This window comes from Phocoena sinus, chromosome 6 (genome assembly GCF_008692025.1).
Source record: "Phocoena sinus isolate mPhoSin1 chromosome 6, mPhoSin1.pri, whole genome shotgun sequence".
NCBI classification, from domain to species: Eukaryota; Metazoa; Chordata; class Mammalia; order Artiodactyla; family Phocoenidae; genus Phocoena; species Phocoena sinus.
This window is the reverse complement of record NC_045768.1, coordinates 57,248,908-57,269,071: the sequence shown is the minus strand read 5'-3', so window position 1 is coordinate 57,269,071 and position 20,164 is coordinate 57,248,908. Positions and strand designations below refer to the sequence as shown.

At 41.9% G+C, this 20,164-nt stretch overlaps 1 protein-coding gene across 2 annotated transcripts in view; it reads left to right on the top strand.

Annotated features, from left to right (window-relative positions):
* The first annotated feature begins 3,536 nt into the window (after nt 1-3,536).
* The window catches only part of GLDC (glycine decarboxylase), a 137,989-nt gene continuing 121,361 nt past the window's right edge, over nt 3,537-20,164 (top strand). The window contains exons 1-2 of one of the 2 annotated variants that reach the window (XM_032634821.1): nt 3,537-5,925; nt 17,829-17,925. The gene's annotated coding sequence lies outside the window, so the exon portion shown is untranslated. The remainder of the gene's footprint in view (nt 5,926-17,828; nt 17,926-20,164) is intronic. The other variant, XM_032634823.1, reaches the window with a different exon arrangement.

The window sequence follows — 20,164 nt, the reverse complement described above, 5'->3', positions numbered from 1 at the left end:
CCCCCTCCTTTTAGTATCATTACCTCAGTGTGCATGCCTAGCAGTGCACTTTGGTTTTGACCGTTATAGAGGGTTACGTACGTAGATTTATACTCTACATATTTTATTTGTGCTTTGCCTCTTTCCCTCAACATTGTGATATTTATCCATGTTGCATTTACCTGTAATTTGTTCCTATTCATTGATAAACGGCTTTCTATTGTATGAATATAGCACACTCTTCTCATGTTCACAGATAACGGGACTGTTTTTATCTGGGGCTCTCAGGGACATTCTTGTCCACATACCCTAGAGTACAGGTGCTTATGTATCACTTGTGGATTTTGTTAAGATGCAGAGTCTGGTTCAGAAGGTCTGCAGTTGGGCCCATAAATTTATATTTCTAACAAACTGCTGAGTGATGCTCAATGTTTAGCTGGGAGTGAATGTGCTAGGTCATAGGGTATCTGGATCTTCAATTTTCTAGACAACATGAAACTGTTTGGAAAGTTGTTGCATCTATTTACACTTTCTTCAGCGGTGTTTGAGTGTTTCTGTTGCTCATCATACATGCCAGTGTTGGTTATTGTCAGATTCTTAATATTTGTCAACCAGAGGGGTGATTTAAACTTGCATTTTTCTGGATATTTATGAGATTGAATGGCTTTTTAAAGTTTATTTTATCCAAAGAAATCCATTTGGATTTCTTCTTTTTGGAAAATGTTTGAGGTTCCCCTCACCACCCATTTTATTTGTCTTTTTCTCATGGAAAAAACTGCTGTCCCTTTGACAACTGCTGAGGAGGAAAAACTTTTCCTCCAACCTCTTAAAATCAAAAGGGGGACCTGATAGTTAAACTGACAAAAGACCATTACCAAGAGTAAAAGGTTTATTCCTATGTATATGGAGCTAACTAAGGAGGTAGCTTATATACCTAACTAGTAGGGAAAAGGGACTGGGGAGAACTTATATACCTAACTTAGTAGGGAAAAGGGACTGGGGAGAACTGGCTTCTATGGGAAGAACAAATAGGTTTCTTTAGGGAAGACAAATGGGTTTTTAGAAGAACAAATGGGGAAGAAAGTTTGTGATAATGTTTGTTTACGCTCGTGTGAGTGGTCTTTTCTTCTTCTTTATGGCCATGAAACCCCTGGGAGAGGGATTTATAGTGGTTTACTCTTGGTCTATCTCCTGGGAGTAGACCCACGATGAAGAGGGAATTTTTGGCAGCCTTATTTCCCAGAAGTTTCTGCTTTTAGTCAAATAAGGGAAGCTCTAAGAAGGCTTCTTTCTGCACCCATTCATTGTCAAAAGTCTTCAACTTAAAATAATGTTCATACTAATTCTGGGGTTCTGAATATGTCCCTACACCATCATGTAAATTTCTAAGTATTTTTTTCTTCCTGAGGTTTCTAACTGATGACGTATCAAGCTATAATTAACCACTTGCTTGTTACTGGAGAAATTTAGCTTTATTTTTGGACCTTTTATATTAACAATGCTTCCAATGGTACTCAATTTGTATTGTTTTATTTATCTTATTAATTTATTAAAAAGAAAGGATTTCTGGTGTCCATTTTCAGTAGAATTAAATACCAGATAGGTAAGCATTTGTACTTTAGCTGACTTGATAGAGATGCTTTTCAGCAGTCTAAGCAAGAATGAACCTTTTAGAGACATTGTGTTGATTTCGGGGATACAGTTCTTACCTTTCTGACAAGAGGACTCTTGAAGTTGACTTAACTTGGTGAAATTAAGGGCAAATCATCAGAACTTTTGTCTTTCCACTTCCCTACCAATTTCTCTTGTTCTAGGGGAAACAAAACAAATAAAATCAGGATAATGATATCTTTTTTCCCTAAGCTTTACAGTTCTTCTAGAATTTTTAGAACCCACTAAGGTTCTCTTTCTCTCTCATTTGTTTGTTTCCTTTTGCCAAATACCTCCCCGCCCCCTTTGTTTTCCATGTCTGACAGAAGCCCAGAGTGAAATATGCTCCATCACAGCAAATGAATTAACCTTGGCAGAAAATTTTCCTTTCAAATTTTCCTAGCCATCTTGACATTTATCCCTGCTGCAAGTCCTTTTAATATGACGTAAAATGTATATTAAAAACTAATGAGGGCTTCCCTGGTGGCGCAGTAGTTGAGGGTCCACCTGCCAATGCAGGGGACACGGGTTCGTGCCCCGGTCCGGGAAGATCCCACATGCCGCAGAGCGGCTGGGCCCGTGAGCCATGGCCGCTGAGCCTGCGCGTCCGGAGCCTGTGCTGCGCAGCAGGAGAGGCCACAGCAGTGAGAGGCCCACGTACTGCAAAAACAAAACAAAACAAAACAAAAAAAACTAATGAATAAAACAAACCAATAGGAAAGCGAGCAAGGATTTGCAATATGTTCCCAGAAAAGAAAATATAAATGGCTCCTAAATATAAGATGCTCATCTCCTAACAGAAATGAAAATTAAAGCTATTATGTGATACAGTGACAATCTTATCAAATCGTCAAAGACAAAAAAATATGCTAGGGACTTCCCTGGTGGTGCAGTGGTTGAGAATCCGCCTGCCAATGCAGGGGACACAGGTTCAATCACTGGTCTGGGAAAATCCCACATGCTGTGGAGCAACTAAGCCCATGCGCCACAACTACTGAGTCCACGTGCCACAACTATCGAAGCCTGCGAGCCTAGAGCCTGAGCTCTGCAACAAGAGAAGCCACTGCAATGAGAAGCCTGCACGCTGCAACCAAGAGTAGCTCCCACTCACTGCAACTAGAGAAAGCCCGTGTGCAGCAACGAGGACCCAACAACAAAGACCCAATGCAGCCATAAATAAATAACTTAATTAAAAAAAATAAGTATGCTAATATCTTGTTGATGAGTTTATGGGGAATATATATTCATTGCTCGTGGAAGTTAAACTAGTACAATGCTTACAGAAGTTAAATTAGTACAATCCTTACAAAAGGCAGTTTGACACTGGTCTATCAACGTCTTAAATGCATATAACTTTTGACAAAGAAACTAACTTCTAGAAATTTATATCATCATACACTTGCACAATTACAAAACAGTTTATTTTTCATTACAGCATTATTCATAATAGAAGACTGGAAAGATCCCAAATGCCCATCAATAGGAAACTTGTTAAAAACTATTATAGGATATATGTACCATGGAATACTATACAACTCTACAAAAAAAAGGATAATACTATATACTCATATGGATAACAAAAATGTTTTTAAATGAAAAAAGCAGGATACAGGGACTTCCCTGGTGGTGCAGTGGTTAAGGATCCACCTGCCAATGCAGGGGACATGGGTTCGAGCCCTGGTCTGGGAAGATTCCACATGCCATGGAGCAACTAACCCCATGCACCACAACTACTGAGCCCACATGCCACAACTACTGAAGCCTGCACGCCTAGGGCCCATGCTCCACAACAAGAGAAGCCACCGCAATGAGAAGCCCGCGCACTGCAACGAAGAGCAGACCCCACTCACCGCAACTAGAGAAAGCACGCACGCAGCAACGAAGACCCAAAGCAGCCAAAACAAAAAACAAACAAAACCAAACCAGGATACAGAACATTGTATAAAACAGTTTACTGTTTGTGTAAAAAAAAGAAAGAAAATAAGTGTATTTGTATTTCCTCCCAACTAGTTGTCTTTGGGATAGAGTGCATTTGGAACAGAGCAAATAGGTTGCAAGGATGTGAAACAGATTTTTCATTATACACTTTTTTACATTTCAATATTTGAATCACATGACTATAAAACATTTTACCAAACAGGTTAAAAATGGATTGAATTTTTAAAAATCACTGAAACTCTCACCTTTAGTAGCAGAAGTTTTGAGAGTAATTCCTTAGAATTAACTTTGCTTAACTATGAAGAAAAAGAAGGAGATCCATTTATAACAACTCCCGATAATGTGATAAGTGCACTGAATGCTTTATTCCATGGTTCAGAGTGAAAGAACATTGTTTTGAACTGCAGACCTACCAAGAGCATTAACACAGGGCTACCAACATGTGCACTGGACAGATAAATCATATATTTTATCTTTAAACCTGACATAGAGGAGTCATTCATTCATTCAATAAAAACATATTTCACAATGTGCTAGACTGGATCATAAAAGTGTTTTCAACAAGCTAAACTTAAAAGACAAACAGGCAGCTATTTGATTTATTTTTAAGCATTTAAAAGTATTACTTTTTCATGACATTTGAAATGATCAGACAGCCTCATCTTTATTTGCTAGAACAGGAATTTCGCTGTTGCATGTCTGGTGCAGAGACAACTTTACTTTAAAATAGTCTTCTTACTAATAATAAAAAATACTGTTCTTGTAAGGATCAGGTTTGAATTCTTTGGTAATACCAAGGTAGTACAAAGAAAAAAACAGTTTTAATAAAACAGCACACCTAAATAACCAGAGGAAAATACTTTTGAGATTTTGGAAGCATTTGTTTCGATACAGTAGCCAGATAATCTTATGTCAAATATCATAAGAGGAGCGGATGGGAGATGCAAGGTCCAGCAGTATAAGTGTCTACAGACGGTAGCAGTGGACTGTAATGGTGGATTAGTCCTACTACCATGGTGTGGAGATGGAAATCAAGGACGAGGAAGGTATGTTTTGAACTGGGGAGCTAAAAATCTTAAAAACCCAGGTCAATGTATATTTATACTTTATATACCCATAAGGGCCATGGCGCAGGTCCAGTACCGGCGGGAGGTCAGCTTAGAGTTAAGCCTCGGGGGATGTAGAGGCTAATGGTCAGAAATCCAGAAAAAGGTCGTGTAAGGCCGGAAACCCCTTAGCGGAGGAGAGGGAGACGATGATTCTCCTAAGGATGAGAATAAGCTCCTAGGACACCGGCTCACTCCCAGGAAGTCCCAAGGGAGAGAGAAGGTGACGGTGACGTGGCCGCATCATGAGTCACTAGGACGCACGCTCCTCACTCCAGCTCTCTCGAGAGCACGTTACACAAGACAGAATCCCCGGGAGCGCCGCTGGCCTGTGGCACTCTTCCCCAACCCTCGGGATGGCGATCACGACAGTCTCAGCAGATGCGGGCGAAGACCTCTTATCCCGACTCCCCTGACCTCCGGTTCCCCCGATCACCTTCTCCCCCAGAGCCCAAGAGGGGCAGACAAGCGTACACACATCTCTGGACCCAGGAGGAAGAAATGGTGAAGTGTGGCTCGGGGGACAACGCAGTAGTCAGTCGTGTGTTGCGCATGCGGCAAAAGAAGGGGACCAAAGCCGCCGCGGAGGCAAAGACACACAGCTGAGCCAGCCATCTGTCACGTGATCCCTCGGTGGCGTGGAACGTTAGTAGGCAGTAGTAGCCCTTAGACCGTCACGTGAGCCTCTGATGGGTCTCAGGCTCCGGATCAGCTTCCATTACCTTTAGCTGCACCTAAACTGGCGCCGTCCTCTCGCATCTCCTTGCTTCCGGGAGATGGGACGCCCCCCTCTTCATAAATAGGAAAGAAGTTTGAGCAGGCGGGAGGAATAGGTGCACAGAGCACCGAGCGAAAGTCCGCACCGACGCTCTAAGACCAGAGAGTAGCCGTGCGTGTCCCATGATACAATAGGCTCCGTTGCGGTCCTGAGGGGACGCTGCCGCGTGGTGACGTCAGAACGCGGCTTCCGGGACAAGGGTGGTCGCGGCCCGGCTGCGCCCCGAGTGGTTTCCAGGTTTCTCCCTTGGCCCGTAGTGACCGCACCTTGAGCGCGTTTGCTTCAGTTCTGTGGCCCGAGCACAACGCAGTCTGCTTCCCGGAATGGAAAAGTCCTGGGGAGGAACCTCTTCGTCCATGTGAAGGAAAACAGTTTAAAAACAAATTGAAAGAGTAGTCCAAAGCCTTCCCACAAAGAAGACTCCAGGCCACCCAGGCTTTCTTGGCAAGTTAAACCAAACATTATGAGGAAAACGTAATTCCCATTTTTTTTTTCTGCTTTCTGTTGTGTTAGTTTCGGGTGTACAGCAAAGTGAATCGGTTATACATACACGTATATCTATCTTTTTTCAGATTCTTTTCCATTATAGGTTATTATAAGATATTGAATGTAGTTCCCAGTGCTATACAGTAAGTCCTTGTTGTTTATCTATTTTATGTATAGTAGTGTGTATATGTTAATCCCAAACTAATTTATCCCCTCCCCCATAAGTTTGTTATAACCATAATTCCCTTATTAATCAAATACAATACTTCTAGAAAAATGGGGAAGGGAAGGCAAAAACAGGGAACACTTCAACTTTTTATGAGGGTTAGTATAACCCTGATAGGAAAACCTGACAAGGAGAACAAATAGAAGGAAAATGGTATTTACAGTTTTACTCATGAATGTAGGTGCAAAAACTGGTAAGCAAAATATTAGCCAAATTTAGTTTTATATAAGGAGAATAAGACGTTTTGAGCACATTGTTGTTTTAACACCAGAATTCAAAGTATTAATTGATTAATGGAAAGAATATGATTATCTCAATAATTGTTGCATAAATGATTAAATCAAATACTTATTCATGATAAATGCTCATGGAAAACCAGTGATGGAAGGGAAATTAATCTAATAAAGGGTATCTGCAATGAACCATATACCAAACATCCTACTTAATGGCAAAACGTTTAAGGTTTTATATTCCTTACAGTGTTCTGTTGACGAACCTGGGATCTTAGACTCTATAGTGTTTCTGCTCAGCCTGGATTTTGTTGATTCCTTATACATGGAGCATTTCAGCATGTTTCTCTGTCCTCTCTGTCCCTGTCCTGCTAATTGGAGCTGGATTATTTTATTTCTTGAAACATAGTAGTCATAGTTATTTTGTAATCTGTATCAGCTGTTTTGTAATCTGTATCATGATAGTTCTAATGTCTGAATTATTTTCAGGTTCCTTTCTGCTGCCTGATATATGTGCTGTGTATGGTCCGTGGTGTCTAGTTTCTTTGTGTCTTCACTTTTTAACCTTGAAAAACGATTTGTGAGAAAAAAGTATTTGTGGCTGCTTTCAAAGAGGATTTTTGTTTGTTCCTGCTGGGTGCCTGAGGCCTTCTCAATCAGAGACCAGTTTTCATGGGTGGAGTTTCCTTGGGCCATTGCTAACCCAGGCTACAAATCTGAGCAAGAGCTGCCCAATGGCTGCCCATCTGTTCAAAGATGGGAGTTTTTTAAACTATCTTTTCTTTCTCCTATGTAAAAGCAAACTTTTTTTTTTTTGGTCAATATAAAAGCAAAGTTTCCTAAAATTCTAGGGTACTGGTTCATACTTCCCCTTAGAGTATAGCCTGTGAAATCTCAACTTAAAATGGGGAGAATCACATTATACCATTTTCACGTTGGGTAGCCCTGGACCTTGTCTGCTCATTCCATGCCCAATGAAGCAACTAAAAAAAAAAAAAAAGCTACATGTTCTCTGACTAGAAAATGTCCTCAGGGCAAGAATAGCTTTTGTGCTCTGGTGCCCCCCATTTGCTTCTTTTGGTTTCTGCCTTCTCTTAGCTTTGGGCCTAATAGTTCCTTACCTTCTTTCAGTAATTTGATGCTTTTGAGATTATTTTTTTATAGTTTATCCAGCATCTTTAGTCATTATCAGTGGGCATGTTAGTTTGAATAACCTAATCCATCATAACTGGAAATAGAAATTTGAGATTTCATTATTTTCTTTAGTTTCTTCCTTTTATCTCTCTCTCTCTTTTTTTTTTAATCTTTGGCCGTGCCACACATCATGCAGGATCTTAGTTTCCCAACCGGACATAGAACCTGCATCCCCTGTAGTGGAAGTGTGGAGTCTTAATGACTGGACCACCAGGGAAGTCCCTCTTGCTTTTATATCTCAAGACACCTTGCTAAATGTTACATTCTTGCATCACACTATTATATTTTTCCTTAACTGTGTGCTTTGTAGGCCATTGCTCCATTTTCTTCTAGCATTGAATTTTGATATGGAGATTGCTAAAGCCAGCCTGATTTTCTCTATCCTTTGTAGCTGACATGCTCCTTTTCTATGTATAAACCACTTTTTCAGGGTCAGACTTGGAGAAAATTTACTATAGTGAGTCTCTTAGCTATTGAGTACCTCCTACTGCAAGATAAGTAGGCAAAGAATAACCTCTAACTTCCAAAGAGCATGCAGGAAAGCAGCTAAATTTCTTTTGTTCTAGTTTTATGTATTTCACACACATAGATATATGACTGAAGATGCAAATATGGATAATTGTGGACATACATTATTTTTATTGGAAGCCTACTATGTGCTAGTATTTGTGCTATGTGCTTGATTTATAGCTTTGAACATAAGACATACATCCTAGATCATATTCAGTTCAAAGAGCTAGATATTCAAGAATAACCAAACAACTATTATTTAGAGTTGTGATAAGTGCAGCCAGGACAAAGTACAGGGTGTTATGAAAGCATAAAACAAAGACCTAACCTAGTTTAGAAGATTTGGGTAAGTTTCAGTGAATAAGTCACAAATTAATTAGAGACCTGAAGGATAAGGAGGAATTGGTCAAGTGAAAAGTTGTGCAGTGAACCTGTGGGCAGAGGGGATTATGTGTAAAGGGCCCGAGGTTGAACAGAGCTTGATGACTTCTAGGAACTGAAGAAAAGTTACCACTACAGCAGCATTCTGAACAAAGAGGAGAATTGCCAATGAGTGTGGAAAGTCAAAGCCCAGGTCATAGAGGCTTTGTGGACAACGTTAAGGAATTGTGACTTCATCCTGATAGTAAAGAGAATTATTAGAAGTTTTTTAAGCTAGAAAAAGATTTGGTCATATTTTTGTTTTTATAATACAGAATTATTCTAGCTGCAAATGGAGAATGGGCGTGGACACAAGTAGAAATGAAGGCTCCAGTTAGCAGATGATTGTAGGAGTCCAAGAAAAGACAAAGACATTTTGAACTATTGTGGTGATAATAAAGATCTAAGGGGTTTCCCTGGTGGCGCAGTGGTTGAGAGTCCACCTGCCGATGCAGGGGACGCGGGTTCGTGCCCCGGTCCGGGAAGATCCCACATGCCGCGGAGTGGCTGGGCCCGTGAGACATGGCCGCTGAGCCTGTGCGTCCGGAGCCTGTGCTCCACAACGGGAGAGGCCATGGCAGTGAGAGGCCCGCGTACTGCAAAAAATAAAATAAAATAAAATAAAAAGATCTAAGGAAGTGTATTCACAAAATATTTAGAAGAAGGATCCTTGGGGTATGGGGATGTATTAGATGTAATGAGATGATCAAGAGTGCTGCGAAGCTTTTCTGAAGGAATTCCTCTCATTTCTCCCAGGAAAGCAAATATTTATATTCTCCTTCTGGAATAAGGCTTTACTATTCAGAAAGTGGTAAACATTGAAAGTTAGGTCAATATGAAACTTAATAGAGGCAAACACAAAGAGTCACAGGAGGAAAGAGAAGGAAATTCCTGTAAAAGGAGCTAAGTAAAAGCTGTACAGCTTTGGGGGCTCTTAGGGAAATCAGAGGATTTAAAGGAGTTCCAGTTGGGGACCTGCTTTTTGGACTCAGTCCCTGCCTGCACTCCCACATGCCTTCCCTTACCCTTCACGGGCCCCAAGTGTCATCATGGTTTCTGGGATCTAGCCTCCATGCTCTGGCTCTCACCAGTGTCCTCTGTGTGGCTCAGATACTTTCCACCCTTTGGATTGGGCCCTATCTAGTTCCAGCCTCTGAGGCTAAATAAAGCACAGTGACCCTCTACCGTAGTTAGACAAAACTTGGTTTCCTGGTTTATAGCTACCAGTTGTTGAACATCCACTCTATAGCATTCTCTTTACCTGGAAGCTACATTATGTCATTTAGTCCTGACAACTTTGAGGGAGAAGCATTATTGCTCTTTCCATGTTAAAGATGAGGAAAATGTGGAAACTGAGGGTCAAGGAGTTTAAGGGACTAGCCCAAGTTCACAATTCCTGTGACTGGCAGATCTGTGGTTCTAATGCTGGTCCACCCACACCAGAACGCTGACTTCATGGGATGCTATGACTCTGGTTTCGTCTCTCAGCTTTACCTCAGGTTCTTAGCCTCTGCCTGTGTTTGCAAGCCCAGTCTAGAAATACTACTTGGTTTCTGATGGTTTTCTTTGTGTAGGCATTTGGCTTATCATTCTTAACCCTCGACTGCACCCTGATTCCTTCTAACTTTGCGGTAATGGCACACAGGAAGAGCCAGAGCCCTGCCTATGAGAAAGCAATTTCTGTCAGTTTAACTTTATTTGGAACACTGAGGATAAGACGATTAATTCTTGGGCAGCTTTGCTGCTTAGCTAATTGATTATTTGTAATTTTCCTATTAATTTTTTGGCTGCAGCCCTTGCTTTCTTTAAGAGTCTCTTAAGTCCACTTTCTGTTTGCACTGCGTATCTTCCTTTGAGTGTTAACACAGAGATATATGTTAGGTTTAGGAATGCAGTTATTTACCCCTGCATTATCTTGTATTGGTAAAAATCTGAAACAAGCTAAATGTATTTAATCTGGTTAAATATAATATAATGATCCATTAAATGGAACTCAATGCAGCCATTAAAAAATTATAGAATAATAATTCTGTCATGGAAAACTATTACCAATGTACCTTAGTTTTTAAAAAAAGCTGACTAAACTGCACGTTTAGCATGTTGTTACTTTAAAAATTATATATATACATTTGTTTCAAATATGCATTTAAAACTTATGCTATACATAAAAATATTGGGAGGTTAAGTGATTGGACTTCAGAGATTATTGTTACCTTTTAATTTTGTTTCCTCTTCCCCTTTATAAAAAACTTTTCAACATTAAGCGCAAGCTTATTAAAGATAGAAGCTTGTTAAAAATAACATTTCCATGATTTCTACAATGCAGATTTCTATGATTCTGTTACTTGGTTTCAGTTCTCATAAAGATATAGAGTACTTTGGGGAAGATTAGTATTTTATTATTTATTGATCATTTTCCCTTTATATCACTGTGAAGCAAGTTGATTTGTTCTTAGTACTTACTGTTTCTAACTTAGATATCTGAAAGTCTTGGTTCAGGTGTTAATGGTACAGTTTATTTCTAGGACAGTAACATGCAGAGGGTTTTGTATTTCTTTAGTGCAGTGGTTCTTAAGCAAGGACACTGTAGAAATCTATGAGAATAGTAACCAGAGTTGGTGGCCTGTTGCTGGGATTTCCAAAAGTTTAGCAGGCACTGGGGTATAGATGAAAGGGCATAGAGTTGAAAATTGATAGACGTGGGTACAAAACCTAATTCTTTTCTCAACTAGCTTTGGAAAGGAAAACAAGTGAAACTGTCAGGGCCTCTATTTTCTTACCTTTAAAATGGGGATAGCATGGGCTTCCCTGGTGGCGCAGTGATTGAGAGTTCGCCTGCCGATGCAGGGGACATGGGTTCGTGCCCCGGTCTGGGAAGATCCCACGTGCCGCGGAGCGGCTGGGCCTGTGAGCCATGGCCGCTGAGCCTGCGAGTCCGGAGCCTTGCTCCGCAACGGGAGAGGCCACAACAGTGAGAGACCCACATACCCAAAAAAAAAAAAAAAAATTAAAATGGGAATAGCAGTATTAACTCAGAGGGTTACGGGGAGATCTGAATTAGAGTAACCCTATGTAAAGAGACTGATGCATGAAAGGTACTCAAATAAACAGTCTACAACAGAAACCACATGTACCGCAACGACTATTCACAGGATAACCTAAATCTCTCATTTCTTTGATTTTGATTGTAATCATATCACTTTGCTATGGGATCATTTCTGTTAGAATTTTAGGAAAATTTCCGGTTTCTCAGTTACTCCCTCATTACTGCCAAAAGCTCTGTTGTACTCTTGGTAACTGAAATTTCCCAAAACCTGGGATCCAATAACAAAACAGTGTTAAAATGGTCTTTGCTGAGAGGGAGGACAGGGTTACCTAGCTAGGACCGCACCTAACTTTTGAAGTGAACACTAGATGGCAGCATTCAAGTGGGATTTTATGCATCAGACCAAATGGGCTACTTTCCCCCTACTTGCCCCCCACCCAAAAGAAAGAAAAAAACAAACAAAAAAACCCCACAAGCCCAGTGATCTTCCTGCTTGCCTTAGTTAGGGACAGTATTTGAGAATGTGGTTTGCCAGTAGCTAAACTATAAGAAGTACACTTGGGAGAGGGGAATAATAGTAAAAGGTTTTTATAGTATTTACTTGTGCCAGGTGCTGTTCTAAGCACTTTTACTTATGGTAAAACAAAGAGTAAATAGATTAACAGACAAAACTCTAGCCTACAAGCCCCTCCCCCCCCACTAAACTTCTTAGAAAAAGTAAACATGAAGTGATTTCCTTTTTCTCATAGTGGATGGGCAGGTAGGTTTTTTTCAGTCTCTTCCTTCTTTATCATTTTCATTCTTGCTTTCAACAAAATAAGTATTTCTCACAACGTTGTAAATCAGCTGTACTTCAATTAAAAACTATAGCTTAAAAAAATAAAATTAATTCCAAAAAATCTCAAAACAAGTATTTCTTAAGTATATACTATATTTAAGGTACTAAGTGTGTCAGTTTGTGGCAGAGATAGGAAGGTAAAATAATTCACATAAGATTAAGCCTCTAGCCTTTAAGGGCACTGCAAACTGAAGAGGAAAGAGCACTGATACTGTAGAACAAGGTGGAGTGTGCAGCACAGGAGCTGTGAGTCATTTTATATGGGGATGAACATAGAGTGAGAAAGAGATTAATATTTATTGACAGCATACTACATTCCAGGACCCTGCTAGGTACTTTATATACAGTGTTTCAATTATGAACATTTATTTTCATTTACGTAAGTGGTTGTTAATATTTCCATTTCTGGCTGGGGACATTGAATCTTAAGCACAGTAAGTAACCTGCCCCCAGGGCACAGAGGAAGGGGTAAAATAAGGCATCTTGGATGGATAACACTTGCTGCTCTTTGTTTCAATTTAAAAAGAGAATACAGATGTATTTTTCAGGATATAAAGTAATAGATGTACATTACAGGATGATAGAGTTTTGACCGGCCAAGTGGAGGTAAAAGAAGCTCTAGGCACAGAATGGACAAAGACATAGGAGCCAAAGGATTTGGGGCTGGAATAGCAGATATTCAGTCTGATAATAATGTGTGTAAGCAGTGCTTATTTTATTTTATTATAAATTTATTTATTTACTTTCGGCTGTGTTGGGTCTTCGTTGCTGCATGCGGGCTTTCTCTAGTTGTTGCAGAACGCGGGCTCAATAGTTTTGGTGCACGGGCTTAGTTGCTCTGCAGCATGTGGGATCTTCCCAGACCAAGGCTCGAACCCGAACCCATGTCCTCTGCACTGGCAGGTGGATTCTTAACCACTGCGCCACCAGGGAAGTCCCAACAGTGCCTCTTTTTTTTATAAGTTTATTTATTTATTGCCTGCATTGGGTCTTCGTTGCCGTGCACGGGCTTTCTCTAGTTACGGCGAGCGGGGGCTACTCTTCGTTTTGCTGCACGGTCTTCTCATTGTGGTGGCTTCTCTTGTTGCAGAGCACGGGCTCTAGGTGCACAGGCTTCAGTAGTTGTGGCTCGCGGGCTCTAGAGGTCAGGCTCAGCAGCTGTGGCACATGGGCTTAGTTGCTCCGCGGCATGTGGGACCCTCCGGTACCAGGGCTCAAACCCATGTCCCCTGCATTGGCAGGCGGATTCTTAACCACTGCACCTCCAGGGAAGCCCCAACAGTGCCTCTTCTAAAGGAGAAAAGAATCGAGTTTAGAAATCTGCCCCAGGATGGAAGTTACCTGTGAAGTAGGTCATTTAGGAGAGTCCTCCATTTGACTGAGCACCTCTGCTCTAGTTCAGCCCCTGTTGTATTTTCCCTGTTGCCTTCCACATTTTGATCTTATCCACAGAACTCAGATTGGTGAGGGACATCAAGTTCTGGTCCCCCACACCTGAATAGTTTTGATTTTTTCACTTCAACACTCACTTTCTCATTCTAAAGCCACCTTCATGCTAAGCACTGGGCTGTAAGACGAATGTGCAGTTGCCACTTATATTGGGTCCCTGCCTCAGGTCCTCCCCTCCAAACCCCTGTTAAATTGGCAGATCCTAGAGCATAGCGGGGGACATGTGGGCCACTCCCTTTATATTTTCTTGCACATTCAGAGTGGTTAAAGCACAGACTTTAGTCAGACACACCCACCTTTGATGAAACATGGTAGGAGAAAAGTGAGAATCCCAGCATGAGAGCCCGGATTCTGAAGAAGGAAGTGCTCAGGTTGTCAGCAACACTGTGCTGAGGGCTTTCTCAGTCTCTGTGTGCTTCAGGAAATATGGGAGCCCACCCTCAGGCTGCTGAAGCCCCTAAAGGCACCTGGTCTCTGCCTCTGACTTGTCTGGAAGGTCTTCAGCCTTTGACTAATGCCTAACTCCTCCTGACCTTGGGCTTCCCTGACCCTTGAACAGTCTGCTTTCATGCTGGGCTGATTAACACAGAGGAGATAGAGGAGAGTGGGTGGTTAAAAGGAAGCCTGTATGCCCTGAATAAGGGAGTCATGAAGTAATTGGCAGTGAAAATGTTACAGGAGCACGACCCTGCTGAGGAGTGAATGAAATCAGGCTGCACTGAAGTGGAAATGTTAATTTAAAAGGGAAGATATGATCTGTAGTGTGCAGGCTCCTGGCCATCCTTCAGGTCAGAGGCTAACACTCATGGTGTTTCTGCAGAGGGAAGACCCTGGGGGAAGCGACCTTTGGAGACATGAGTTAGTACCTCTTAGGGTCTGCTTATTGCTCTCCAGAGCTGAGGGAGAGAGAATGCAGGCCAGGCCCAGTTCTCCCCCAACCTGTCATCTGCCCTTGGGACCCATTTCGTATAACTGGAGTAGAATCCTAACGCTGGGGTGAGGACAGAGTCAGAGACCAGGGATCTCCAAGGATTCTCAGTGAGACGTTGAGAAGTCAGAATGCCACAGTGGCATGGCCCACTCTGAAGCCATGTGAGGAGTTGTGGTATAGAAAGAAATATATTTGGTCTTTGTCCTCAGTTCCTGGCACAAAGCTCCTAAAGTCCTTGGAAGTTCAAGAGTGACAGGAGTGTCTTTTAAAAGTTATTCGTACCAGAGTTGATGCTGACTTAAGGTGGTGTCCCTAGATAGCCTCAGGATAGGGCTAGTCACCAGAACAAGTGATTAGAGGGCTGAAAATGTCAACCCCACCCGCTGACCTCCGGGAAGGGAAGGCAGAGGGACACTATAGATTAAGCTGTATGAAAATTCTTGAACTACAATATTTGATGAGCTTCTGTGTTGGTGAATGCACTCATGTGCAGGGAGGATGGTGCACCGCAGTTCGACAGGGACAGAAGCTCCTGTGCTCAGGGCCCTTCTGGACCTCGCCCTATGTACCTTTTCATCTGGGTGTTCATCTGTATCTTTTATAATATCCTTTATAATAAACTGGTAAACATAGGAAGTATTTCTCTTGAGTCCTGTGAGCCTCTCTAGCAAATTAATTGAACTCGAGGAGGTGGTCATGGGAACCTTCAACTTACAGCTGGTCATTCAGAAGCACAGGTGACAACCTGGACTTGCAAATGGCATCTGAAGTGGGGGCAGTCTTGTAGAACTGAGCCCTTAACCTGTGGGATATGATGCTATCTTCACGTAGATAGTGTCAGACTTGAGTTAAATTGTAGGACGTTCATTTGGTGTCCCCTGAGAACTGGAGATTTGCTTGATGGTATCGGAAAACACTCCAGGAGTCAGTGCCCAAGGCTGAGCTGGTCACAGAGCTTTGGCAATGATTGACCTGGTTTTGGCCCCAAGTCCCTCTCACTTCATTCCCTGCTGTAGGCCTTGACCTACCCCAAACTCTAGAGTAATCCACTAATCTGGTCTCTAAACTGGGGAAATACATAGGAGGTTAGTTTTCTGCTTAGCCTGGGGTGGGGATGGGTGGGGATCCACCTGGACCTTATTTCCTTCAGAAAGGAAGCTGTAACTGGGATTTTAGCTGGATTTTAGTAACCGGCACTCTATATCATTCAATGACCGTGTCGCCCAAATTATCTTAAGTTCTAAGTAGATTTTCTATTCCCCCAGTGTCTCTAGGGCCTCACCGATTCCTTACAGTATTGGAGTTTAACCTCAAATTTAAGCGACTGGACCTTTCTTTGGAGTTACTGCTTGCTAGAACTTCTGCCTACTAATAGCCTTAAAAAAAAAAAAAAATTTCTTGAGGCCAAGCTCTGGCTGCTGGTGGTGAAAGATCCTCTTCCCACCCCACAGTGGCTATTGCTAAACAGCTGAACCTCTCAGATTCCAATCTCCTGAAGGCTCCACACTTGCATTCTTATGCTTCCCCCTGAACTGTGAACTGACCCATGACCCTTCCCATGTAACAGGCTCTCCAAGTCCCTCCTCAGGAAGCATCACCACCACCACCACCAGCCAATCCCAGTCTGACAAATTAATTAGGGGTTATCATCTCCTCTCTACTCCTTTTTTTTTTTTTGAGGACTGTATTTGTATGTGCTCCAACTTCTCCAGATGCATGGATGAGCTGTTCATTTTCTGATACAGTGTCTCTATATCCATTTCATTTCCTTTCCAAAATGGGTAGAGGAGGTTCTATGTACTATTTCAGAGGTCATTTTTTGTAGAGAGAATAGGATTTGAGGGGGAAAAAAAAAAACCCGACCTATGGTTTATTTGCCCTTTTCACAAGCTGGCCACCAAGTGAACTTTGGAATTGACTCTGTGATACCTGTTGGTGTAAAACTCTGACCAGAGAGTGCTGGATTACACCACTGAGGTCAGCACTGGCCAGGAAAACCCAGGTAAATGTGTCATCCAGTGCCACAAGGGTCAAGGTCAGCCTACTTTTAAAACTTTCTCTGTTCACTGTTTCCTCAAGCCACCATGGGATTTTCCTCCCTTTTATCACCAGACATCTCAAGCAGATGATTGGTATCTGCTGCATCCCTTCCCACATCACTCTCAACTTCAGCCCTGCATAGACAGGCTCTAGACCTGGGGTAATTGCCTCTCAGAGGTCACAGGGGTTTCCTCTGCAAACTCCAGTGAATCTTTTCCCGTTTCTCTTTCCCCTGACCTCCCTGGGGCACCTGGGCACAGTGCCCCCACCTTGTTTGACATGTTCTCCTCTCTGGTCTCCAAGACTCTAGGCCAACCCGTGTCTCCTCCCTCTTTCTCAACACTTTTCCTTGCTTCCTGCAGGGTCTTTGCTTTCTCTCCTCAAATATGGGTGACCCTCAAGGTTTGTTCTGATCACTTTTGTCAAACGCCTTCCCAGAGAGCTTACTTGGACATGACATATATCCCCCCCACCTGACCTCCCCCTGGAAGTAGGTGGTTTTCAGGCCCAGATCCCTAGACCTGACCTCTGATCTTACATTATTACTGACCTGCTGTGTCCTTTTCCTGAGTACCCCTTCCCTCCAACATCAAACTCACCATTTTGGAGGCAAAGTCAACTTCCTACACCCTGAACTCGCTTTCCTCCTGGACAGCCCCGTTTCCATTATGTCTGCCAACATCCTCTCATTTCCTAGACTCAAAACTTGGGAGTGACCTTTTATTCTTTTTCTCTTGTCCCTTACCTATTCATAGGAAGGGTCTTCATTATATCTTAATAATATCAAGTACTATTTTTGTTTTAAAGTTTTAAAATATTTTCAGGAGTGCATTTTTCCATCATAATTCCCCTACATTAATATTAGGCTTAATTATATATATTTAATTTATTATGGGGTCAATGTCTCCTTTTTAGATGACTGGGTTATTAGTATTTAAATATAACCATAGGTACTTCTTTGACTGTAAGGGTGTCCCAACTCACTTCTGGCTTTTCTACAAACACAGAGGCTGGAAAAGCTGAGCCTTCCCAGTATACAGGAGTGGCCACGAGACTGGGTCTGACAATAAGATTCAAGGAGAAGCCTGCTGACTCATCTATTAGGTAAGGCTTTAAGTATAAATTTCTTAATCCAATTCCTATATTTTTTTAAATTGAGATATAATTGACATATAACATATGAATTTTAGGTGTACAACATAATGATTTGATATATGTATATACTGTGAAATGATCACCACAATAAATTTAGTTAACATCCATCACCACACATGATTACAAATTTTTTTTCTTATGATGAGAACTTTTAAGATCTACTTTCTTAGAAATTTTCAAATATATGACACAATATTGTTGACAGTTGTCACCATGCCTTACATTACATCCCCAAGACTTATTTGTCTTATAACTGGAAGTTTGTATCTTTTGACCACCTTTACCCATTTCTCCCACTCCCCTACCCCCACCTCTGGCAACCACCAATCTATTCTCTGTATCTATGAGTCCAGTTTTTTTAAGATTCTCCTTATCAGTGAGATCATATGGTATTTGTCTTTCTCTGTTTGATTTATTTCACTTAGCATAATGCCCTCAGGGTCTATCCGTGTTGCTGCAAATGGAAGGATTTGCTTCTTTTTTATGGCTGAATAATATTCTATTGGATATGTACACCACATTTTCTTTATCCATTCATCTGTTGATGGACACTTAGGTTGTTTCACCTATATTTTCTTTTTTTAAAAATAAATTTATTTATTTTATTTATTTAGTTTTGGCTGCATTGGGTCTTCGTTGCTGCATGCAGGCTTTCTCTAGTTGCCGCAAGCAGGGGATACTCTTTGTTACGGTGTGCAGGCTTGTCACTGCGGTGGCTTCTCTTGTTGCGGAGCACAGTCTGTAGGCACGCGGGCTTCAGTAGTTGTGGCTCGTGGGCTCAGTAGTTGTGGCTCATGGGCCCTAGAGCTCAGGCTCGGTAGTTGTGGTGCACGGGCTTAGTTGCTCTGCGGGATGTGGGATCTTCCTGGACCAGGGCTCGAACCCGTGTCCCCTGAATTGGCAGGCGGATTCTTAACCACTGTGCCACCAGGGAAGCCCTCACCTATATTTTCTTATTGAAGAAACGGAATAATTTCCCCCAGGGAGTTCTATACTTCAGCCATGTTCTCAGGGTGTTTTACATCCTCGTCTCTCTCTAAGGCCATAGAGACGACCTCACCACCTGCACATCCCCATGGATTCTGTAGGGAGGAAGTGATCAAGCAGAGTCCCACAGGCACAGAAAGCATGTTGGTGGTTACCAAGGTCTGGGGGGAGGTGGGAAGGAGAAGTAACTGCTTCATGGGTATGGATTCTCCTTTTGGAGTGATAAAAATGTTTTGGGTCTAGATGGTAGTGGGGTTTGTAAACATTTTGAATGTACTAAATGCACTGAATTGTTCACTTTAAAATGGTTAATTTTATGTTATGTGAACTTTATCTCAATTAAAAAAAAAAAAAAAAAAAAGAGTCCCACTAGCAGAAACATCATCCTGCCCTACCTGTTCTTCCCAGGAAGAGGAGGAATGGGGAATGGTGTAGCAGCGGCGTGTAGGTACATGAGTCACAAACTGATGAGAACCAAGAATTCTCCACCCTCTTTTTTGCTCCTCTCCCATGGTTTACTTAGGGGTATTGACTGTGAAATGGACTGGCCTCACATCAGACCCAAGAGAAAAGGAAAGAAGTTCGCTGTAACTTAGGAAAAGCATGTCATAGAAAGATTTCCATTATTATAAATGCAGACATAAAATACAATGAACAGGGCTTCCCTGGTGGCGCAGTGGTTGAGAGTCCGCCTGCCGATGCAGGGGACACGGGTTTGTGCCCCAGTCCAGGAAGATCCCACATGCCGCGGAGCGGCTAGGCCCGTGAGCCATGGCCGCTGAGCCTGCATGTCCGGAGTCTGTGCTCCACAATGGGAGAGGCCACAATAGTGAGAGGCCCGCGTACAGCAAAAAAAAAAAAAAAAAAAAAAAAAATACAATAAATAAAGTTAGTTACTTGATACAAACATAAAAGTTCATTGTTTTATAGCTATTTTTTATTATTAAAAATAAAGTTCCCAAATAATGTTCTGGCTTGTGTAATAATGAGAATGAGGAATTCAGCAATTCATCCAGAAAAATCACCAGTGGACACTTGCAGGACTTCAGGTGAGAGCTGAGTGGATTGTCTGTTTAAAGGAATTCACATTGAGTTGTTAATGAGACTTGGCATGGCAGTAATTGCTTTTAAAGGAGAAACTCATTTACAGAGATGTATCTCTAGTTGGTATATAGTGGGAAGAGATATTTTTGGACACGGG